Source organism: Lonchura striata, chromosome 2 (assembly GCF_046129695.1).
Source record: "Lonchura striata isolate bLonStr1 chromosome 2, bLonStr1.mat, whole genome shotgun sequence".
NCBI classification, from domain to species: domain Eukaryota; kingdom Metazoa; phylum Chordata; class Aves; order Passeriformes; family Estrildidae; genus Lonchura; species Lonchura striata.
Window position 1 is genome coordinate 32486002 of NC_134604.1, and position 21477 is coordinate 32507478.

At 40.4% G+C, this 21477-nt stretch overlaps 1 protein-coding gene across 1 annotated transcript in view; it reads right to left on the reverse strand.

The window, feature by feature from the left end:
- RSF1 (remodeling and spacing factor 1) overlaps positions 1-21477 on the reverse strand; it is a 58358-nt gene that overhangs the window by 36259 nt on the left and 622 nt on the right. The gene's annotated exons all lie outside the window — the stretch shown is intronic.

The following is a 21477-nucleotide window of genomic DNA, read 5'->3' on the forward strand; positions in this document are numbered from 1 at the left end:
AAGAGTTCATTGAATTGAGACATCAGTAAGGATAATTTTTACAACACTGTTCTATTCTAAATGTAAGGGAAAGAACATAGCAGCAAAGAAAATGAGCACAATATCATTATTTTGGGTTGTTGCTGGCTGGTTTCAGCTAATAACAGTAGACTACTATCTCCTTCGCAAAATTTCATCTCTATTCATGTGGGACCTGCATCACTCATTTCAGGAACTTGTATAAGAATGTTCTGCTTTTGTAAACATTTCACATATGGGAAGGAACAATACACAGCATCCTTCTTGTATAATTTCCATTGTGTGTGAGGTTCTGGTCAAAAAAAGCGTGACGGAACATATTAAAAAATCCCCTCTAAATATGAATTCTATTCTCAAACTTTTATGAAACTTTAATCTCTCCGGAAAGTAATACAAGAGTTCTCTAAAACCTTCTCAGAATATGCTTAAGAAGTGGAGAAAATACCAGGACTGTGCACAGGGCTAATAGCAGTTCTTCTTTTACAAAAGCGCTATTCAAATATTTCAAAGAATTGGCTATAATTAAAGCATGGTGCATTCTGCTAGATATTCAAAAATACATACTTTCCATAAGAAGAAGTCATAAGCCATGAAGCATGAGTCACTATATACAATTATAAGGCTTCTGATGGAGTTCAGCCCATTTAAGCCCTACACCTTCCTGGCAGGCAGGCTGTCATCTGGGCCTCACACAGTATCCTTTGAACACTATTCGGTCTACTCCAGCATTTTAGGGAGCATCCTATACATCAGTCACATGTCTAATACATTCAGAAACATCAGAATAATTGAAATGGAAGAGAAAACACACGAACATGCAAAACCCCCATGATCTGGCTATAAAAGCTGTAACTTTCAAACACCTACACAACCACAAATTAAAGACAACTTCTCATGTAAACATAATCCCATTTCACCCCTATTTATTTTCCCTGCCAAAATGAAAAGACTTACAATTTATCTAAAAAAACTTGAAACAGCGGATGAAAACAGAAAACATGACAAAGTCCTGAGTCCAGAGGGACAATGAGGGAATCTGTTATTTTGAAAATTATTATAAACAAAAAAAACCTTGGCATCAAAGCAGATTTGGAGTGCTGGACACAGAGAGGAGGACTGGAACCACAATGTACACAGAACACCTGGTACTGAGGTGGATTACAAAGCCTGTGCCTACTGTCCTCCTTCTGGGACCCAGGAAGAGAACACTGAACTCTTAGTGCTGGGGGGATATGGGGTGAAGGGAACTCTGGGATGCAAAGGCCGCTGGCAGTTTTCATGCTTCATAAACATAAACAGGTCTTCCCAGTTACACTAGTAAACCATTTTCCATGCTAACTTGTTTTGGCAAGCAGAGGAAATAAAATTACTCATAAGACATACATGGCAAATATTTCCATTAACCATGTGTTCATTTTCATCCTTCTGCCTTGACCAAAATTACCTCTGCACGCTATGACTGCACTGTCAAATAACACCACACTGAGCAAGAGGACAGCTGAGATTGATGAGATCATTAATGATCTCCCACCTCCTTTCTGCTAAGGTAGCAACCTGCACACAGCTGATGTGGATTAGCTACTGGCACCCTGCATGGAGTTTAATGGCAAATAGGAGACGGTTTCCACCCTGTTCAAATCGCTCTGCTGTGAGTGCTGGAGGGAGCTGTCCTGGGGGCACACACAAAGGAAAGAGCATCTCCTCAGACATCAGTAAAGAGTCAGCACGTGGCCACTGTGGAACAGGCTGCACAGAGAAGCAGTGGATGCCCACCCCTGCAAGTGTTCAAGGCCAGGCTAGATGGGGCTTGGAGGAGTGTGGTCTAGTGGAAGGTGTCCTGGCCCACAGCAGAGTGGTTGGAATGATCTTTAGGGTCTCTTTCACCCAAACCATTCTATGATAATTTACCGCTTGGCCCATCACATTAACCATGTAGTTAATTCCCTTTACAGACAGGTCCTTAGGCATAAATTTGCTTAAAACCAGTCAGCTGCATCCCTTACAAAAGCCAGAAGAGTCCCCAATAGATATGTGACCACATTTCTAGCAACTTTAATATTCTCCTTCATTTCTCTGTGAAGTCTGAAGTCCCACAAGTACTCTAGATTAATTTCAACCAAGGAGAAGTCCCTCATCTGTCTCATTAAATAACTAGCAAACACTGAGTAAAAGAAAGGAAATAATATCTCCCCTTTGGCACCAGCACTGGTTTATGATAACATAAATATTCTTGTTGAAGAAATATCTAATTTGTTTCTCATCTCAACTTGGTATAAGGAAAATGTGAGACCCTTTTAGTTATTCACAGAAGTTTATAGATCACAGAAAAATGGCGGCCTTGGTATGAACTTGGCATGATAAATAAATAAAAAGACAAAACTCCCTACTTTGAAATGAGGCAAGAAAATTCAGTCAACCTCTGATAAAAAATTGCGGCACTAAGGAGCCTCATCTTCACACAGCAATCTTGGCATAAAAATAATAAAATGGAATCAAGTGACCTCATGAGAAAAAGAGCAGTTGTTCCTGTTTGAAAGGACAATCTAAATATCTTATTTTCTGAGTCACTTTGGTAGCATTATCCTACCAAATTGTGTGCCTACAAAAACAAAAAAAAAAGAAACTGCTCTGCCTCCTGAGTGAATGAAAAGAGCAATTAAACATGCTGTAATTAAACCACAGATCAAAACAGAATGAACAAGTCACCAAGTAGCAGTTTTATATCCTGTTCCTAGAAAGATTGTTGGCAGGCATTACAAACAAACAAACCACGCTCACATTTAAATGACATTGTTATCCTAGGAAAGTACTTTGAAATCTGGATGCTCACCAGCTAGATAATTTTCTCACAAATATCTGAGAACATTTATCTCTCTTATCTGTACAAATAAGTATTAGAAGACTCTCCTCTTACCTGGATTATTCAGAGCACAGGTCACTCTAACATTAGCCAGCAAAGGTAAGATTTTTATCCTGCTGATAAACACCCTCCAACACATTCCCATGTGAGGAACCCAGCACACCACCTCTTTCACTGCCACTTGCAAATGAATCATGACCAATATGGAAAGTGCTTTGTACTGGGACCGAAATGCCTTTTCTACCCCCACATCTTTTAGTAAGTTGCATCACCAGGCATAACAGACCTTGCTAGCAGAGTTGCATCCTGACCTCACTGCATCAGTCCAAGCCAGCACTGCCAAGTCCCAGCAGTAAACCATGTCCCCAAGTGCCTCATCTACACATCTTAAATATGTCCATGCATGGTGACTCCACCATGGGAAGCCTGGGCAGCCTGTTCCAGTGCTTGACAGCCCTTTCCATGAAGAAATTTTCCTAATATCCAAATTAAACCTTGTCAGCACAACTTGAGACCATTTATTCTTGCCCTATTGTTTTTTACTTGGGAGAAGAAACCAATCTCCAACTGGCTACCACCTCCTTTCAGGCAGTTGAAGAGTGATAAGGTCCCTCAAGCCTCTTTTTCTCCAGAATAGAAAATCCCAGTTCTCTCAGCTGCTCCTTGTCAGACTTGTGCTCCAGACCCTTCACCAGCTCTGTTGCCCTTTTCTGGACACACTCCAGCACCTCAATGTCTTTTTTGTACTGAGGGGCCCAAAATGGTACACAGAATTCGAGGTATGAGGCCAGTACAGGGGACAGTCATTGCCCGGGTCCCACTGGCCACACTACTGTTGATACAAACCAGGATGCCACTGGCCATCTTGGACACCTGGGCACACAGCTGGCTCATGGTCAATGGCTGTCAACCAATACCCCTAGGTCCTTTCCTGAGAAGCAGATTCCCAAACACTTTCCTAAACCCATAGCACCGCCGTGACCATCCTTTCCTGCTATTATCTTTTATCCTACAATCTTTCCTAGTGTACCATTCAATCCGATTATGCTTTGCTTTCTAATGCTCACACTACCATCAGTTACCTTCTCACTGTATATGAAACTGAGATTAGAAAAATCATTTTCATTGTCATAGGTGTAACTCCTGAAGCTGGAATTAAAGGCCATACCAAAGTAAACAAAATCGCTGGAGAGCTGTTCTTCAGCAGCTCTTCAGGAGAGAGAAGATGGTTTAATCTTTCACAAGCCCCTATTTCATTCTCTGGGTATTAAGTGCCTAGGAATGTTGGGGACTTTTTAAGCTAATATATTATAAGGAACAGCAGAAAGGTTAGCAAAAGCAGCACTGATGTTAGAATAAAGCATAAAATTTAGCAAGAAAAGCATACTGTACCGTGCAATGAAGAAGAATACGTGGTAGAAGAAAAAAAATTACTTTGAAAACAATGCAGGAAAAAATAGCACAGAATCTATTTTAGAAACCGAAAATAGTCCAAGAAAGACAGCAAATGAAAGCCCAGTTTAATGACTCAGAAAATGTATTGAATAAAAAATGGGCTCCAGTCCACAAACTTAGGACATGTGAAGAGCAAGTAAGACAAATCAAGCTGTGGCAGCAATATGCAAACAAGCAGACTGCCCTTAAAAACAGGTACTGGAAACATTTGAAATTATCACTGCTAGTCACTGTTGGCAGTTAATTCACATGCAGTGACAACACCGTACATTTCTACTGTCTAAAATCAAGTGAGCTTGACTTGCTGATCCTTCATTTGCGCAGATGCGAACCCTGACTGAAACTGCTGGGACCACACCCCATGAAAGTGAAGACACCACAGCACAGATATCTTTTATTCTAACTTCATTCTAGCTGATACAGAGAGGAAACTAAAATTACTCCAGTATTCTCTTGCCTGCTGATGCATCTCAGTCTCCAATACAACTAAGACTTTTAGACCATGAACAAAAAATCCTCCTCAATTCCTTCCTTAGCCCTGGACTGTGTAATTACAATTCTCAAATAAAGTGTAGGTATGACAAAGGTGAAAAATAATTGTAAAAATCACACTTTAGTAGTAGACTCTGGTGTGCTTCACAGCTCCTCACTGCAAGTATGTATCTCCATGGCTTCTGGATACACTGGCATAAATTCACTTCAGGGAAATTTCAGTAGTTTGGGTTTTTTTCCACTGGAAGAAGCAGGCAGAGATGAGCTGCAGTGGGTGGCATCAACATGACCAGTTCAGGCACAGGAGCCAGCCTTTGGAGCGTGCTGCAGAATACACTTGCCCATTCCACTTGTGCTAGGCACAAAGGTGTCCTACAGAAAGTGGAGTTAAGAGCCGTAACAAAAAGAACAAGTAGGTTGATCAGAGGGCTTGATCCAACTCTGCCATAAGAAATGCTAAAGAGGCACATATTAGGAAATACAACCCCCCTCTGGGAATATCAGTAGCAAAAGGAGGATTTACATCTTGATGTCAGTCTGGACTGACACCTTTTGATCTAACACTAAGAAGTTACACAGCCATTGAAGTGGTAAAACTTAATTCAACGTCTTCATTCACTTTCAGATCAAAATTACAACTCCCTCCTAGGAGGATGACCCAGACAGAAGGCAAGCAACTACAAAAGAAATGCTATGAGTTTAACTCCTGTGAAAAAGAGCCTGAGTTTTCATTCCTACACCAACTCCTGGAATTTCATAGATATTTCGCCTTTAAAAATAGTAAAGGGCAGCAGCATAACAGTAGGATTCATCTAAGCACCTGGACAGATTTCTACAAATGTAGATACAGACACCTGAGCTAATTCCATATAATCCATTTACAACCCAAAGAGAGAAACACACTGACTCTCAGGAAGAGTCAGCCCATCCTGAAGTAAAACATCTGAGCTTTGCTAAATACACTTGAAGAGATTATTCCTGTTATAGACTGTCTGACAACTTTTTCCAGTGAAAACTACCTCTTCCAGTCAGGGAAGGTCTTAAAGACACAGGAGTATTATCAGATACTGAGAATGGGTATATCTTGTTCTCAAACCCTTCCCTAAGCTCTTACACTCCCCATTAAACAGAGAATTACCACTGCAGATCTCACTCTAGCTCCTACACTTTGTCTGTACACAAACACTTCCAGCAGACAAAATCAAATGTCTAAGCATGGCAGCATTTAACTTGAGATGAAAGCTTATATCCTGCTATGTTAAACTAAAAGCATCCTCAGTGCAGTGAAATAAGTGTTGAGTACCCATGAGCATACAGTTGTATACATCAGTAAAGAAACTATCAGCTTTATTCATATAATGAACATAACAAGCTGCTTTTAACACTTTCTGTTAGAAGATAAGTTGAATGATAGTGCTTTTTCACTCCACTATATGAAAAGAACTAAATGCATTTCAATCCCTTACTTTGTTTTGTTACTAGAACCATCCCTCTGGTGTTAATTTTACCACATTTCTCAGGTACTATCCAAGTGTGAATATTAACAGCATTAACAGAGGCAGGATGTTGATTACACCACAAAATCACTTACACCACAAAATCACTTTCTCCCACATCTCTCACTTGAATAAAAAGGCAATATTTAAAAAATCAGGTTGAATAAAACCCATTTTTCTAAAGCAAGTTTCATTACCAAGGTTACACTTCCTCAATCTTCTTTTCTCTTCAGATGGAAAAACCCAACCAACAAAAAAAAAAAACAAAAAACAAAAAAAAAAAAAACACCAAAAAAACCCAAAAAAACAGAACTAAGGCCTACAACACCAAAGAATCCCAAATATTTATCCTCTTCCATGCACCATGTGAGATCTACTGCAAGGACATTTCCGTCATTTTTCAGATTTAATTACAGAAATAGCAGTTTTTTTCTCTAGTCATTGGTGATCCAACCTGTATTTCAAACAAAGCTCATTTATACTCAGGGATTCACCATTTTATCTTTCATTTTCCAACAATTTTACTGAACCATAGCAACAGCTAAATATTTCTTTGTAGTTTCTCAGTAGCTGTCAAATATTGCAGACACCTTTTTTTTGAAAACCTAGTCTTATAAACCAGAATGCTTTTCATAATATTTTTTATTTACTGGACCCTAAAGAGGTATACGAATAAAACTACAGTGCAAAGACACACATTTTATGCCTTTCAAAACATCCAGCAGTGAAGAACTGGTGCAGAAACATTTGAGTACTACTCAGTAAGCATCTGGTATTTGACAGGCAGCAGCATTATGTGAGCATGAGTTTTTTTTAAGAATCAGGATAAGCAAACTTTGAAGGTGAAGCCAACGCAAGTCATTCTGCAATGCAGAACACGCTTCCCTGTCAGCTGGAAATAAGTAACTGCATGCCTGTTCTGCTCTAAGGTAATATCAGTTCATTAATCTATCAGCAGTGCAAGTGAAATTTTAAAATAATTTATAAAAATACCAGATATCCAGCATGAGATGCACCGTATCTCAGAAACTTGGACAAAACAATCATAACAGCAACATTTATAGTAGGTGACAAAGATTTCTGTGAAAGGTAGAAGTCACATGGCTGGATGAAAGTCATTTTACAGATGAATTAATGATCCCAAACAAAGAATTCTACAACTTTAACCCAATTAGCACAGAATTTGAGGGTTCTTTTAAATAATTTCAAACTAAGTAGCAACCTTTTGTCTGTTATCTCTAATGAAACCCAGGAAGCACATAATAATAGAAATTTAAGAAGCAGAATTGTCCAATTGTCTCACAAAGTGCTAGTAGTACATAAAGTAGTATACAGTGTGGTTTTCCACCAACTTCCTTAAGTCTAGATCTAAAATGAAGACTGCTTTAGACTTAAAGCAAACCACTTATGTTCCCTGAAGAGCTGGTAACCAAACCATTTACAAAGTGAAGACTCACAAAGTGAAGACTCACAGAAATTTCATTCCCTGAAACGCCCAACTCTTAGGTATGATTTCTACCAGCAAATTCATGTTTTGACCTGTCAACACTATAAAAATATCTATCCCCCTTAACATAATTCTTTTAATTGCAAGAAATGGTTGTAACTGTGGGGCTGTTGCAGCTTCCCAGGGGAGCCAAGACTCTTACCTTTGGGATCAACAAGCCTCAGACCCCTTTTTCAGGCTGTCAGCACTGTTGCCTCTAAGTAACTCAGGCTCAGCTGCCATCAGCCACCTCTTACACAACTTTTAATCTCAGCTAGAAAGTAAGACAAGGGTAACGGCCTGAAGGGACACTGAATTTGTCGCTACCATTCCCAGAATGCCTGCCATCACTCAGTCTCATGTCTGATACAAACCCTCCAACCTACACAGCCACAGGTAGATGCTGTCAGGATACGAGAAGAACCTGGCAGCTTGGGCTGCAGACAGATGGAAAGTGCCACAAAGTAACCCAAACACAGAACAGTATCTGAAAGCATAAAACTTCTGCCATCAAATCCTTCCCTTCCCATATACGACAAAACAGACAGAAAGGAAGATGAACACACTGAGCAGCAGGAACAGCTGAGCATGGCACTCAGAAAAGAAAACAATGAGCCATGGTGCGGATCACTCGATGTGACAGTGACTACCAGCTGCTGTTTCAGAACCTGCGCAAAGAAAACCCAGTGCACATGTAACAAAATTACCTGCCTCTAGGTCAGCTTCAAATCATTTTTTCATAGAGCCTGGCTTAACATAAAAGCAAGAAACTTCATGTTTTTAGTTTTATTTTAAAATATTTTCACTACAACTCAACATTTGTATCAGTTTCTAAATATTTTTGGGCTCTGGCCTCAAAAATAATTTGCAGCAATCAGCTGCAATTACAGAACATGTGAAAGGCATCTAAATCTCAATTACTTTTCAGTTTCATTCAATGCACTGTTTTTCTGGTTTTACAATATAAAAGGAATGTAAAACTCCAGGAGCCTTGCTTTGAAGACTTTTAAAAATATCCTCTGAATTCAATAGTATAAGCTGCCATGAAGTCGTCCTTCCTCTACATTCAGTGTTATCTTTCAAGGTGGAGCTGCCATTGCAGAACACTAAAATCAAGACAGAGGCAAACAAGCAAATGACAAAACAAGATTTTATACTCAAAATAATATATCCCCCAAGTTTTAGTATGATTCTTAACCCATTCCTCATGCTGTTATTTTGGTAATTTTAAAACTCCATGTCTGTGTTAATAGGCATGTTCCTTGACTTATCACAATATTACCTAGAGTATTTTGTTGAGCTAACAGCTAATTTTAACAACTCTCCTCTATTTGCAGTTTTGCTGCCCATTGGCAATATTATTTTATCAACAGCAGTGCTTCCCCTTAGGCTGAATCAGCCATCTTACACCTCGATCTTTTTAAAAACAACTCATGTCCTTCTGGTTTCGTGGCAAATGAGATTAATTGCCCATGCTATAAAAAAAAAAAATTAAAAGAAATTAGGAATTCTACTTTAATTATACTACAGTGGCCAATAAAAAATAATCTATTTTTCTAACTAACTTCCTGTCATTTAACATTTAATCAGTTTAAAGTTTATTATGGTGCTTTCCCTCTGGACACTGACTCACATTCAGTGGTTGATTGGGCTGTAGTGATGCACCCCCTCATGTTCTGCCAAGCCTTCTGCCACACAGGGTTGTCAGAGCTGGCCAGAAAGCAAAGCCTCTCCTCAGCAAGTCCTAACTTAAAATCAACAGCAAGAACACAGACCACTGGTAACATCAGTTTGCATTAACATGCTGGGCTGTAGACTGAAAAGGCTAAAAACATTCTCCATGCCTCACCTGATCCCTCCTGCCACAAAGAATAATGTCAAAGAAAGGGCTGGGCATGAGAGTTACTATCTGGGTCATGCCATGTAAGGTTGCTCTGGAACACTAAGTCAACCACCTTAATTGATGACCTCTTAAAAAAGACTGCATCTGTATGTAAGCATATGTCAAACATGAGCCACCTACCTTTGCTTCAGAGAAATTATCCATGCTTTCAATGAAACAGCAGTATTTCTCTCTGGAGAATAACTATTACAGCTATTAGAACTATGAAATTACAATTTCATGAAGTTTATGAAAACTATATGTAAAAGCTCATTGCTTTTGATTTCCTAAATCTTTGCTGAAGTGTTTAAAATATGCTAGTCACTCTGGTTTCCATTTCTTTACTCAAATACACACCTGTATTTTTTTTTTACTAGCTGTACTGCTAAACCTTTTCAGAAAGCCAAGCTAATACCTAATCCAGGCAACTCAGCATGCTTCCACATTATTAACCATGTTCTACACAATTTCCTAATATTTCAGTTTTACCATATTTCATCATTATTGCACAACACGCAATAGAATCAAGATATCACAAATTAGTCTAATAATGACACCTTATGCAAAGAGGCTATTTAAGTTCTCAATAACATACTTATTTTAATCATTATATTGTGGCTGATGATTTTAGCCATCCATGTCTCCCAGATTTTTCTTCTTTTTAATAAGACACTTTTCTGTCCACGTGTTCTGCAATTTCCCCTTGGACTTTTTAGCTTCCTTCTTTCTACTGCTAGCTATGAATACATTTTCCTGGACTTCAGCAGGGTTAGATTTCCACCTTTCAAACAATTTCTACTCAGCAGACAAACCAATCCTTAGCTCTTAGGCTTATCCTCACCATCCTACACCCATTTGTCCAACCTGCATTCAGAGACATCTACTAGCTTTGTGAGCATGCTTCATCATCTAGGACATAGTGCTTTTATTCCTTGACTGTCTACTCCTTCTGGTCTCCCCTTATTAAGGTTAGGTCTTCCAAAAGCTCCCTTGTCATATCAATTTTTCTTACCTGCTGCTAAACTTTCTTAACCTTCATACACAGTGTTAACATGTTACTTAGGAGGTCAGCTAATACTGTCTGATACAGATTTTGTCTAAGCTTAAATATACATTTTAAGGGATAATTTTGCCACTTAATGGAAGTGTCTTTTGCAAAGCAGGGCATTCACATGGCCACTTTATGCCAGCTTAAACTGGTTCCCTCTTAACTACCACCTCCAGGCAATACTGGGAGGGGGATTAAGTGCTCCTTTTTGTTGTTGTTGCACCCATCACACAGCTCTCCACCTTGGATGCTTTATTGCAATACATTGTTGATAACTACAAGAACACCACAGTGCAGGCTCTGGGATCAAACTAAAATTACCACACTTTATCATTCACTAATTAATACAGCTTTTGTGAACCATCGCCATTTGTTCTCAGGAGGAAACCTTTATAATCCTGATAGTCATTAATACTAAAAGGCAATACATGTGCCCTGGCACTGGTGGTGCTCCTAGATAGCTGTAGATGAGTTGGAAAATAGCCAGGGTAGTACCACAGGGACACTGAGTAGAGTAGAAAATAAAGTGTTTACTTACACACAAACCTGAACAACCAGTTTTATTCAGCATACTACTGGTTCAGGACAACTGTTAAGATAGAAAAATGGTATAGCCCTAGACAACCAAAACAATGGGCAATGCCTCATGCTGATAAGCACCATTTTCCTAGAAAAGAGGATTTTAGAGATCAAGGTAGGTAAGGTACAAGTTGCTTCAAATATCTCCATTCCTCAAATATGAACCAAGCCCTTGAGTTCAAGGGCATAAGCAGCATTTTTCTCCAAAGTACTAAAAGACCTAAATGATCGTAATGGAAAGAAACTGAATACTAAAACAGAGCTGCTGAAAAACGGGAATCTTGAAAAATAGGCCTCCTCTCACTTAGCAAAATTGTTTTCCCCAGACCACTAGACATCAACATAGTCAAAATTTCTACAGTAGTTCTGAGAAATTCTCCGCTGCTTGAGCTTTTAGAGCTTTCTTTAGCTCTTGGGGAATAGACGAGAGACTGACAAATGCTAGAGGCTACTAAGAAATACCTGTTAATGCTAAAATATTAGTCAAGTTTTATAGATTAGTTGAAGCAATGGAAAGTTCATTGATTTGGAGAAAAAATGGAAGAGAAGAGAGGGTAATGAAATAGGGTAGAAAGATCAGCTTAGTGTAACAAACAGCCACAGACCTCGCTATTCCACAGGTAGAACACTATGCTCTTACTGCAAGGCTGGAGGACATAAAAAAATATACACACCTTTTACAGGTTTTATTTCTCAGTGGTTTAAGCATTTTACTGAACTCAAAGAAACATCAACAGCCAACCATCAAACACTGCTGCACTGCTCTGCCCCATCATCAGTGCTCAAGCAGGGAGTAATGAAGAGCCTGCAGCACACCAGGAGGGTGCTCCACAGCACTGCAGCCCACACAGGCAGCCTGGCAGTTCCCCCACCATGGGATGGGTGATATCTGCAGTGCACACTGCCTGCATTGGGAGATACTCCTGGAATGCAAGTGCAGCTCTCTCACCAGCCATACTCCTGCTTTTCCTCTCAGAGGAGCACAACAGATTGTCCTGGGTGTATACCAGAAGATAATTGCTCCAACAATGGCAGAAAACACAAAGTCCTGCATGCCTCCCTCAGCTCCTGGCTGTCATGAACATGGAGGAACACAGCTGTACCAAGAAGCATTGTTAAAATGGGAATGTCTGATTAATTGCAAGACAACTGGTTTTGAGGTAGCAGTGAGCATATAGACACAGTATTCTTCATCAGGTCTCCATCAGGTTATCTATTCATCATCTTCTCATCATCTGCCCCTTCTTGACAGTTCAGTAGTTCCTGTCCTCTGCTTCACCCCACACAAAAGAATTCTTCCAGTCATTGTGATCAGGAGTAGTCAGCACAGACTCATTAAATCATCCTTGACCAAGCCAATTGGCTTCTACAATGAAAAAACTAACTGGATGGATGAGGGGAAAGCAGTGCATATTGTGAACTTGACTTTAGGAAGGATTTTGACACTGTCTCTCACAACATCCTTATAGACAAATTCAGGAAGTGTGGACGGGATGAGTAGACAGCAAGGTGGAACAGCAGATCCCAAAGGGTCATAAACAGAAACACAGGGTCTAGTTGGAGGCCAGTTATAGCAATGTTCCCCAAGGTTCTGAACTGAGCCCAATATTGTTTAATTTATCCATCAATGACTTGGTTGAAGGGACAGATTACTCTGCAGCAAGGGCACACAAAGCTGCGAGGAGTGGCCAACACCACAGAAGGCCGTGCAGCCCTTCCGAAAGGCCTTGACACCTTGGAGAGATAGGCAGAGAGGAACTTTTGAAATTCAACAAGGGCAGGGTGCTACACCTGGGAAATAATAAACTCACAGGGCAGCACAGGCTGGGGGCTGACCTGCTGGAAAGCAGCTCTGCTCCTTCCAGAGAAGAACCCAAGGGTGCTGGTGGACAACAAGCTGTCCATGAACCAGCAGGGCCTCTGTTGCTAAAAAGGCCAGTGGTACCTGGGATGCCTTAGGGAAAGCATTGCCAGCAAGGCGAGGGAGGTGATCCTGCCCCTCCACTCAGACCCAGCAAGGCCATGTCTGGGATGCTGTGTCCAGTTCTGGGTCATCAGTACAAGAGAGACATGGAGCTCCTGCAGCAGGTCCAGTGGAGGGCTGTGAAAATTTTTAAGGTACTGGAGCATCCATTTTAGAAGTTAAGTTCGAAGCCTGTTCAGCTCCAAGAAGAGATGGCTGACAAGGGATCTCATCCATGTATGTAAGTATCTAAAGGGAGAGTGCCAAGAAGATGGATCCACGTCCTCAGCAGTGCAAAGCACTAGGATACAAGGCAATGGGCAGAAACAGATGCACAGGAAGTTCCACCTGATTATGAGAAAGAACTTCTTTACTGTATAGATGACCATGCACTAGAACAAGCTGCCTGGAGAGGTTGTGGGGTTTTTCAAGAACTGTCTGGATGCAATCCTGTACAATGTGCTCTAGGACAACCCTGACTGAGCACAGAAGTTGGATCAGATGACCCACTGTTTTCTCTTCCCATCTGACCTGTTCTGTGATTCTGTAATCTAAATGTCAGCTTTGGGATGAGCTCAGAAGTGTATGTACCAAGCAGTGGGCACTAGTAATTGTACATGTCTATCAGTTAACTGTTCTCACACTAGACAATACAACTTGAAGTAATTCCAAACAAAAGAAAAGAAGTTCATGGTAGGTGCTGAAGATTCAGGAAGACCCTGAGCTATAAAGATAGGTGCAGGCAGAATATTCTGAGAAACTCTTAGAGCTTCTGCAAACCTCTAAATTTGGCCAAGGCAAAGTGCTGATGGATTGCTGGCTAAAACACAACTTCCATCTTACATGTATTAATGGGGCCACACACAACTCACTTTGATGTTTATGAAGTTCTCAAACACAATTGTACTACAGTATAGCACTGCCATGGAGCTTCTTTCCCTGAACACCATCTCACACCAGCCACAAGAATTTCCACCGATATTCTTGGTTCTTATACATGCATCCTGAATAAAATTCTGACTTGGAAGGAATATCAGAAGCTTTTTCTCTAGTTCTGTATCATCCAAACTGTGTTGAAATTCAATAAAGCCACCTACTGAAAGCATACCACTCTTCCTTGATGGAGAGACATGCTCCAACAGAATCTTTATACTCCCTAGGAAGGCTAAACTTTGTGAGGGGGCCTCAGATGCTCTGTAGCTCATCTGTGCCTGAAGAGCAGTGTCCCAGGTTCCTTTTTTCCATTCCATATGGCATTCTGCCATCGCTTTCAGAAGGGCAGTACTACTGGCAAGAGACTGAACTGCTTCTCTCACCAGAAGTACAGTGTTTTCCTGGCTTCTACATTCTATTCTGAGATGTGGAGTCTACCGAAAACTGCATTAACAGTATAAATATGAAAGCACACTGGGATGAGCTGGCAAGCTAGCTCAACACACATAAAGGTGTGAAGTCTCCCCATGGAAAAACTAACAAAATAGGAATATTTATGAGATAATTGTTTCCAAGGTAAACTTCACTCCTTAAATGAATGATCAAAAAGCCAGTGTAATCATCAAATTAATCATACATCATACAAAGCCTTGTAACATCAAATTAATCTACACCGACTGAAGTGTAGATCAGACTAGTTTGTTCTGCATTAGAGACTTATTTGCCATGAAGTCGGTGCAAGAACGATCTGATACTTACTTTCTCCAGATTTAACCGTGTTATATACTGTTTGAGGATATAATCTCCAAGCCACTGGAGTCTACCTTCAACAAATGATTTAAATTGATGTCTAGAAACATGAGTGTAGAGCCTCCATCATAGTAAAAAATGCAAAAAGCACAGAAGAAATACACCAAGTTCTGAAGTTCACTAGCCATGCTTTTATTCTCCAGTAGTTAGTTGCTAAGTTAAAAATGCAGCATTTTACTAACAGGTGGTGGATTAATGGCTTTGACATAAATGTTTTGGTTCAGTCCCTAGATGCAGCAGGAAGGTACTATTATATACTTACATATATACAGTCAGATCAGCCTGCATTACGGCAATAACTACTTGACTGATTCAGAACAGCAGGTAAAATTTCTTATTCACAAAGGAAAGGATGTGAAAAGACATGAACACTCAGACCTGCAGAGCAGATGAAAAGTGTTACTCCTGATACAGTTTTAGGGCAGAAGAAAGCTTCTAATGTCAATACAGCCACACACTTAATATGTTAAAGAAGAAGATGCAGCAATATATAACATGAGAATAAACTCCACCCACCCTACACTACAAACACTACCAACGTTGTATGTCAGAACTTGGCCATTTACATAATAGGACACTACATGAATTAATCCTTCTTCATTGTAACCAGGTAATAAATCTTATATACAATATCAATTATTAAATTTAAAGTGAAGCAATGTTTGACAGTACTTCCATATCACATTTATCACCTACTTTTAACACTAACAATCTTCTGTGATTATTTTGAGTTACTGCAATGTATCACAATTTTACCCAAGAGTCATATCAAACCCTGTAACTTCTGATCAATAGTACACAAACACACTTCATATCAAACATTAAATACAAGAAAAAAAATCTATCACATTAACAAACACCATTTCACTACCTTTCTCATTAGGAACACAGCTAATCTTGAGCTTGAAAGTCTGTCAAGCTCCATGTCATTAGATAGAGCTGCCTTTGCTTGTTATATTAAACAGCTAAAAAGTCTCAGGTATCTTTCTCCCATATATATACTCAACATTAATAGCTAACTTCTTCAGAGAATGGTTAAGAACCCTTAAGCTTAACATTGTATTACTTTCCAGAGGTACTGGAATGACAACAAAAAACCAGACATAACCTACTTATAACAAATTATTTCAATATCCAAGTTAATTTGAAAAAAATGTCTTAGATGTCTAGAAGAATCAAGGAAAACACAGCACCTTATCAAATAGAAATTACTGCTTTAGTAGTTAGGTTCTGATACCTCCAAAGACTTTTTTTTCAGGTCTACAATGTAGTAACAGGTACTCTTTATAAATTGGTTTGCATAGATTTTCCATAAGCTGCCTGCCATTAACCTAAGCACTCCTTATAAAGACAGAAAAGGGGAGAAAAGATCCAGAAAAATGAACTTCCTACCAGACATTTGAACCTCACCATGTTTTTCTTCAAATCATTTAAACCCTGGACAACACGTGCAGAGTGGTTATATTGTGACACTCCAAACAAACATAACACATTCACACTGTAATTAAGCAACAACCTTCCAGGCTAGGTCAGTCTGTCAGGGCAACTGTCAAGAGTCAAAGGTGATCACAAAGTTTGAGCTGCAGTGAGAGTATGGATGAGTGCTTCAGATTAGAAATCCAAACAAAATTTACTTGCTATTTTCAAGATCACCTTTAGCATGGTCTTCACCAACAAGATTGTGATACAATTTTACTGAAAGAACACACAAAACTTGTATTTGTGACCACTTCAATGAAGAAAAAAATCAAACGGCACACTGCTAAGAAAAGCCTGCAAAAATCAATGAGTTAATGCACTTTGGAAGATGCCATTCACCTCCGGGAGAGGTTCTCCCATTCACTCACCAGGGAACCTGGCAAACCAGCAAGTGTTTTGCGTAGTCATGTGTAAAATTAGATTTCTGTTGTGCAAGCTAACATTCTACTAATATTTTCATTCACAAGAGACCAAGTGCTTAATTAACATTTATACCAATTCTCAAGCTATTTACCGACACAAAGAAGGTGGTGACTCGATAGCATGGTTCCTTAAACACTTCCCAAAATATAAATATAGTTTTGCTTCCTTCTACCACATTTTTACTATTTAAATCTGCAACTTCTCTTCTACTGCAAGTAATAACTGTCTCAAAATAAACCCCAACAACAGAAAAAAAAAATCCCAAGGTAAAAACCAACTAAACAAAAAAATCCCAGACAAAAAAGCCACTGCAGCATATGTTTGTAAGAACAAGGAGAACAAGTATTGCTTTCCTGTGATAATTTGTTCCAGTTTGCAGTTTTGCCTTTGCAGTACCACAGAATAATGCAGAACCATCTGTATCATTACCTTAGTTTTGCATCTAAAAGTACAGCAGTATGGTTGTAATGACAGCTCTCAGTCACCAGAAGTTCCACCCAAAATCATATATTGGGCTCCTGTGGTGGACTTGGAGCTAATATTCTTCATAGTAGCTAGTGTGGGGCTTTGCTTTGGATTTGTACTCAAAACAGTGTTGATCATCCTAGAATACTTTGGGTTGAAATGGACCTTAAGGATCATCTAATTCCAACCTCCTGTCATTGGCAGGGACACCTCCCACTAGACCAGCTTGCACAGAGCCCAATCCAACCTCGCCTCGAACACTTCCAGAGAATGGATCAGCCACAGCTTCTCTGGGCAACCTGTGCCTGTGAAAACCAAGTTGTTCTTGTCACTGCTGAGCAATGCTCACACAGAGCCAAAGCTTTTTGCTGCTCCTCACCAACCCCACCAGTGAGGAGTCTGGAGGTGTACAAGTGTGGAGCTGGAAGGGGACACAGGCAGAATAGCTGACCCCTCATGACCCAAGGCATGATCAGCATGTATAGCTGGGGCTAGAAGAAAGGCTAGAACATTGGTAACCATGGCATTTGTCATCCCAAGCCATCCTTACACATGATGGAACCCTGCTGTCCTGGAGTTGAACATCTGCCTGGCCATGGCAAGTAGGGAATGAATTCCTTGTTTTGTTTTCCCTAATAAACTGCCTGTCTCAGCCCACTGTTTTGGTCACTTTTATCCTTCTCATTCTCTCCTCCACCCCACCAGGGAACAGTGAGAGAGTGGCTGCACAGGGCTGAGCTCCCAACTGGGGTTAAATCAGAGCCGTTGCTTTTTAATAAACCCTACAAAAAACAATTTGCTTCTGGAGGCATATCAACTAGCAAATTTTGTGAGTTAACACTGCCACCATCTTGACAGGCACTCCTTCCTAAGACATTCAAGATGGTCAAAACTGCAACCCTAGTCACAACATTGTACTTAAAGCAAGAATAGGCACCCATAAAAGATAATTATTCTTCATAAAATAAAAGTCTTCACCAGATAACTATAGGTCATATTACTTTTTTTGGTTGCAACTTTTAAATGAGCCACCAGCCAGAAAAATTAAACTATTTTATCACAGAGCTTTTATAAGGAGCAGACTATTTCCAGATCTATCAGCTTATCCCACTATTCAATAGTGATGAGTGACATCAACACCATATAATCTTACTTTCCCAATCAAATATGTTATATATTACCCACTAAATCCCAACCTGTGTACAGATGGTTAAAGCAACGAACGTGCTACTAATACAGGTTAAATTGATATCTCAATTAATCAGACTTCTATTGAAAAGTATTCCTACCTGAGCACTGCTGTCTTCAGTATTTGCCTTGATATTCTAAGTTAAGGAGAAGTAATACAGCAAAGTTCAAATGCTGTCTATGTGATAACAAAAATCTAAAAATCCTCTAAGAAGTAACTGATAGCTTCCTAGCTGTCAGCATTTGCTCAGCATCCCTTCCTGTATGGAAAGGGTATATCTTGCTTCCTTTATAATGAGCAAGTACTTTGCTCTACTTGTTAACAGAAAAGAAAATATGACTGTTATACAACTACTGAACAACATCCAAACTTAAGCTCCTTGTTCTCTTGGGGCTCTTAATATAAAGGAAGTAACTTCTGCTGGCATCTCCCAAGAGCAACTCTTCAGACAAGACAATATAGGCCATGCTTAAAAAAAACCCAAAGAAAAAACAAGGCACTCAAACCCCCCACGTTTTTAAAATACTGAGCATCAAAACATTTTTCAAGATAATTAAGGAAATCCTCAAACTACTGATTCCCTTACTTGATTGCAAAATTAACATGAAGAGAAGTTACAAATAGGTGTTATGTTGCAGTTGAGATTTAAAACTTACTCTGATTCCTAAAAAATTCAGGAGAAAAACCCCAACACTTTGAGGCTCTATAGCTAATTCCTTAGATTTTATTATGTCACTGCAAATCCACTGTCAAGCAAGGCTCGTATCAAAAATGAAACTAACAGTACACTACAAACTAATATCAAAATCCTTTTGCATTCCAAGGGAAACTACATACAGTTGTAAATAACAGATGTTCAGAATAAAAGAACGCCTTCAGTTTTCCATCAGTGTTTATCAACTTTATGACTTGTACCCTTAAAAACACCACCTTGAGGGCTACTTGAAGTAAAAACCATGCAGTGGAACCTAGTCACTGCATCCATTTTCCCAAAACTGTAAAACACACCAGGTAATGGTGTGTACCACAGCCCAAGACCAGAAGATGCCCAATGCGCTGGTTTTATCAAAGGAAAAGATATCCAAGACACCCACCAAATATCAGACAAAACATTGAGAATTATCCAAGTTTGTTTTCCATACCTCCACACTTTCTTTTTCAGAGATGAGAATTATCTCTACAATTACATCAGCTACACCAGGCACAAGCAAAGAACCCCAGTACTTCAGACATTACACTTTCAGAAGCTGCATCCGCTCTCATTTATGGGGGACTGTTTCAAAGCAGGGAAAATAACCTGTCCCGTGCCAAACGGGAAAGGTGATACAAAGAAAAGTTTAAAAATTTACAAGTATCAAACCAACCCATACAGCAAACTCCAGAACACAAATGATTTGAAATCTTTTTAGAAAAGAGACATGCAGTACACACCACCCCGTTGACAACCCCCATTATGCAATTAAAAGTCATCAGGAATTATGGTGTTTGAAATTTTTTTAATAAAATGCATGCTTTTAAAACACAGGGCACTATCTCACCGTTTCAGTTTAATTTATTTTGCAGTTCACACAACTAAATTACTCTTATGTATCCACTCACTTCGTGCCACACAAGTAAGAACATTAAGTTTTCTTTGCAAACACCGCTTTCAAATGACTGTTTTCACTTAAAATTCAAGCTTTTAAATGTGTTGGTGGTTTTTATTAATAAGTTTTTCAACAGCTCAACAAAACATTTTTTCTAAACAGTTTCTCGAAAATGAGACATCTCTATAACAGAGAGATAGATACAGGAGCGGTGGAGAATTGAATTTAAATGTAAGTTTTCCATAAAACGAACCCTGTTTTAAGAATTTTGTAGATTTCAGCTGTCTCTTTCGTATTGACAAACAAGATCAGGAGAAAGCACATTAATCATGTTTCATTCTGTTTCAGCAGTGGCTGATGTGAATTCACAGACAGGACAGCTGCACTTAGCAAAATACAACTTCCTTTATATGAGGAAACACCCACACGCCGATTGAATCACAGAACCCCCCATTCCCCGTCCCAGACAGGGTGGGTTTGGTGGGGAAGGAGGCGAGAGCGAGGTTGTTTTGGGGGAAAAGCAGGGGCTGCGGGACCACGAGCAGCCCTGAGCCGGGCTCCTCCAGCAGCAGGAAGTTTCCGAGGGGCCTCGCCGAGCATGCGCCGTGAGCAGCACGGGCTCCCTATGTGGCAAGAGTGCAGAGGCAACAACCAAACGAATAACAGAGACAAGAGATCAAGAGCAACAAGCTCCCTCCCCTCTGTATTCCTGCGGCCGCCCCCACTCAGCCCTCCTTCCCCAGGCTGCTCTCTCGGCCCGGGCCCTCCCGCATCCATCGCGGGCAGCTGGGATTAGGGAGTCTGGCAACCAAACCTGCTACTGGAGAAGGAGGAGAGCAGAGCAGAGCGGCTCGAAAGCCAACAGCGGAGTGCAAAACCTATCCCTCCAGCTCGCACGTCTCAGGTGGCGGCGGGGGAGCAGCAGCGAGCACACAGCCTGTCCCCCCCGCAACTGGAAGAGGGGACGGGGGAGGAGGAGGGGGAAGAGGGATGGAGGTGGCACACAATGGCTGGCTGTGTTGGTGGGGAGGAGACGGCCCGCAACAGCAGCCGTGGGGGGGCTCAGGGCTTCTCCGTGACCCCCATTCCTCATCCTAGGTACACCGAGGTGAAGGGGAGTCACTGGGGATCGGGACATTCCCGTGTGTTTGTGTATGTGTGTGTGCCCTTCTTGTTTCGGGGGAGAAGTAAAAACGGGCAGAGATAGTGGGGGGAGGGGGGGAAGAGGCTGTGAAGCGCCCCCCAAGCTGGGGGGAAGGGAGGAGGTGGAAGAGAGACCGGCTACCAGCGCCAAGCTGAACGAAAATAGTTAT